This window comes from Ovis canadensis, chromosome 15, assembly GCF_042477335.2.
Source record: "Ovis canadensis isolate MfBH-ARS-UI-01 breed Bighorn chromosome 15, ARS-UI_OviCan_v2, whole genome shotgun sequence".
Classification (NCBI taxonomy): Eukaryota; Metazoa; Chordata; class Mammalia; order Artiodactyla; family Bovidae; genus Ovis; species Ovis canadensis.
The window spans coordinates 32,799,401-32,803,743 of record NC_091259.1 but is presented as its reverse complement, the minus strand read 5'-3'; positions in this window follow the sequence as shown (position 1 = coordinate 32,803,743).

Here is a 4,343-nt window from a genome sequence, read left to right as displayed (position 1 = left end):
AGATGCAAGAGTCTGGGCTGTTTGAAATCATTCCTTTGATATGCTCCATTACAATCTAGGAACATTATCTTGTTTTTTCCATCCTGAATCCCCTCAGGGTGCTCAATTAGGGGTCGGTTCAGTTCAGTTCAGTTCAGTCGCTCAGTCGTGTCCAACTCTTTGCGACCGGGTACAGGAAATGGGAGGTACATGTGGTAGCTGATGGCTTGACGCCTTGACAGCCTTTGTTTACTGATATTCTTTGTCCACATGTGGTACCACAGTTTTTAAAGCTATGGGTAGGAAAGCCCTGAATTCAAATTCTGTCTGTACCAATCACTAACTAGCAATGAAACTTGTCTAAATCACATTTTCTTCACTCATAAAAGTAACAACTGCTGCTGCTGCTGCTGCTGCTAAGTCGCTTCAGCCGTGTCCGACTCTGTGCGACCCCAGAGACAGCAGCCCACCAGGCTCCCCCGTCTCTGGGATTCTCCAGGCAAGAACACTGGGGTGGGTTGCCATTTCCTTTTCCAATGCATGAAAGTAAAATGTGAAAGTGAAGTCACTCAGTCGTGTCCGATTCTCAGAGACCCCAAGGACTGCAGCCTACCAGGCTCCTCCGTCCATGGGATTTTCCAGGCAAGAGTACTGGAGTGGGTTGCCATTGCCTTCTCCAAAAGTAACAACTATGCCCTACTTTTTAGGATTGCTATAAAGATTAAATTAGCTTATGTGTCCGCATCACAAACCCTAGACTATTTATCCACTGGATCATGGAAAAAGCAAGAGAGTTCCAGAAAAACACCTATTTCTGCTTTATTGACTATGCCAAAGCCATTCACTGTGTGGATCACAATAAACTGTGGAAAATTCTGAAACAGATGGGAATACCAGACCACCTGACCTGCCTCTTGAGAAATCTGTATGCAGGTCAGGAACCAACAGTTAGAACTGGACATGGAACAAAAGACTGGTTCCAAATAGGAAAAGGAGTATGTCAAGGCTGTATATTGTCACCCTGCTTATTTAACTTCTATGCAGAGTACATCATGAGAAACGCTGGACTGGAAGAAGCACAAGCTGGAATCAAGATTTCCAGGAGAAATATCAATAACCTCAGATATGCAGATGACACCACCCTTATGGCAGAAAGTGAAGAGGAACTAAAAAGCCTCTTGATGAAAGTGAAAGAGGAGAGTGAAAAAGTTGGCTTAAAGCTCAACATTCAGAAAACAAAGAACATGGCATACAGTCCCATCACTTCATGGGAAATAGATGGGGAAACAGTGGAAACAGTGTCAGACTTTATTTTGGGGGGCTCCAAAATCACTGCAGATGGTGATTGCAGCCATGAAATTAAAAGATGCTTACTCCTTGGAAGAAAAGTTATGAGCAACCTAGACAGCATATTCAAAAGCAGAGATATTACTTTGCCGAATAAGGTCCGTCTAGTCAAGGCTATGGTTTTTCCTGTGGTCATGTATGGATGTGAGAGTTGGACTGTGAAGAAGGCTGAGCACCGAAGAATTGATGCTTTTGAACTGTGGTGTTGGAGAAGACTCTTGAGAGTCCCTTGGACTGCAAGGAGATCCAACCAGTCCATTCTGAAGGAAATCAGTCCTGGATGTTCTTTAGAAGGAATGATGCTAAAGCTGAAACTCTAGTACTTTGGCCACCTCATGCGAAGAGTTGACTCATTGGAAAAGACTGTGATGCTGGGAGGGATTGGGGGCAGGAGAAGAGGACGACCGAGGATGAGATGGCTGGATGGCATCACTGACTCTATGGACGTGAGTCTGAGTGAACTCCGGGATTTGGTGATGGACAGGGAGGCCTGGCGTGCTGCGATTCATGGGGTCACAAAGAGTCAGACACAACTGAGCAACTGAACTGAACTGCATTGAACTATGATATTAATTATAAATATTTGTTAATATTTGCTTTAACCTAAGAAAAGATATTTTGGAAGATATTTGAGAATTTTTGCTTAATAAAAACTATTTTTTTCTTCTTCTTAGACTTTTTTTAAGATTTTCCAAGACTATAGCAAACAGAGCACAGGACTTCTTTCAATTCAGAAACTACCGTCTTCCCCATTCACTTTTGTATGGTTTCCAGAAAAGTCTCCGTTCAGTGAGACCAGAAGCAGAACTATATATTATTCAAGGGACCTCTTCTTGGCACCGGGCTTCTTTCATTAACCTATTTAAGTTGCCTCTGGTTTTCAGGTTACTTGGTTTTAAGAGCTGCTCAAAAACTAATCATCTATTTCTTCCTTTCAGTTCAGTTCAGTTCAGTTGCTCAGTCATGTCCGACTCTTTGCGACCCCATGAATCACAGCACGCCAGGCCTCCCTGTTCATCACCAACTCCCAGAGTTCACTGAGACTCAGGTCCATCGAGTCAGTGATGCCATCCAGCCATCTCATCCTCGGTCGTCCCCTTCTCCTCCTGCCCCCAATCCCTCCCAGCATCAAAGTCTTTTCCAATGAATCAACTCTGCGCTCGAGGTGGCCAAAGTACTGGAGTTTCAGCTTCAGCATCATTCCTTCCAAATAAATCCCAGGGCTGATCCCCTTCAGAATGGACTGGTTGGATCTCCTTGCAGTCCAAGGGACTCTCAAGAGTCTTCTCCAACACCACAGTTCAAAAGCATCAATTCTTCGGTGCTCAGCCTTCTTCACAGTCCAACTCTCACATCCATACATGACCACAGGAAAAACCATAGCCTTGACTAGATGGACCTAAGTCGGCAAAGTAATGTCTCTGCTTTTGAATATACTATCCAGGTTGGTCATAACTTTTCTTCCAAGCAGTAAGCATCTTTTAATTTCATGACTGCAATCACCATCTGCAATGATTTTGGAGCCCCCCAGAATAAAGTCTGACACTGTTTCCACTGTTTCCCCATCTATTTCCCATGAAGTGATGGGACTGGATGCCATGATCTTCGTTTTCTGAATCAACGTCGAGCTTTAGGCCAACTTTTTCACTCTCCTCTTTCACTTTCATCAAGAGGCTTTTTAGTTCCTCTTCACTTTCTGCCATAAGGGTGGTGTCATCTGCATATCTGAGGTTATTGATGTTTCTCCTGGCAATCTTGATTCCAGCTTGTGTTTCTTCCAGTCCAGCGTTTCTCATGCTGTACTCTGCAGATAAGTTAAATAAGCAGGGCGACAATTTCTTCCTTTAGGAAAAAAAAAAATGTGGGAGCTTTGGGAACAAATAGATTAAATATAGATAAATTTATATTAAATATATATAGACAAACATTAAATATGATTAAAATAGAATTATCTCTATGCAAATAGCAATGGAAACAATCTAAGTGTCCATAAATAAGATGAATGGATAAATAAAATGTGGTTTTGTACATACACACACACACACACAAGGGACTATTGTTCAACCGAAAAAGTATCAAATCTCTGATACATATTATGATATGAATGACCCTTGAAAATGTTGCTAAGTGAAACAAACCAGACATAAAAGGATGAATACCACACGATTTCACTTATATGAAATATCTGTGCTCAGTCACTTCCGTTGTGCCCTACTCTTTGTGACCCTATGGACTGTAGCTTGCCAGGCTCCTCTGTCCATAGGATTCTCCAGGCAAGAATACTGGAGTTGCCATGCCCTCCTGCAGGGGCTCTTCCCAATCCAGGAATCAAACTTGTGTCTCCTGCATTGGCAGGAGTCCTTTACCATTAGCAGTTCTTTACCGCTAGCGCCACCTGGGAAGCCCGTATGAAATACCTGCTGCGGCTGCTGCTGCTGCTAAGTCGCTTCAGTGTGTCCGACTCTGTGCGACCCCAGAGACAGCAGCCCACCAGGCTCCCCCATCCCTGGGATTCTCCAGGCAAGAACACTGGAGTGGGTTGCCATTTCCTTCTCCAATGCATGAAAGTGAAAAGTGAAAGTGAAGTCACTCAGTCGTGTCCGACCCTCAGCGACCCCATGGACTGCAGCCTTTCCGGCTCCTCTGTCCATGGGATTTTCCAGGCAAGAGTACTGGAGTGGGGTGCCATTGCCTTCTCCGATGAAATATCTAGAACAGGCAAATTCATAGAGACAGAGAGTAGATTAGAAGTTACCAGGGGTGGAGGGGGAGGGAGGAACAAAATGAGATGTTATTATTGCTTATTGGGTAGAGTTTATTTTGAGTGATGAGAAAGTTTTGGAATTGCACAGGGTGATTGGTTGCACAGCACTATGAATGTACTAAACACCACTGAACTGCATATAAAATGCCAAATTTTATGTTAAATATATTTTACCACAATAAAAATTCAATGGAAATTTTTCTTATGAATAGGAACTATAAATTTTAATTTCAAACCAGCAGATCATCAAATT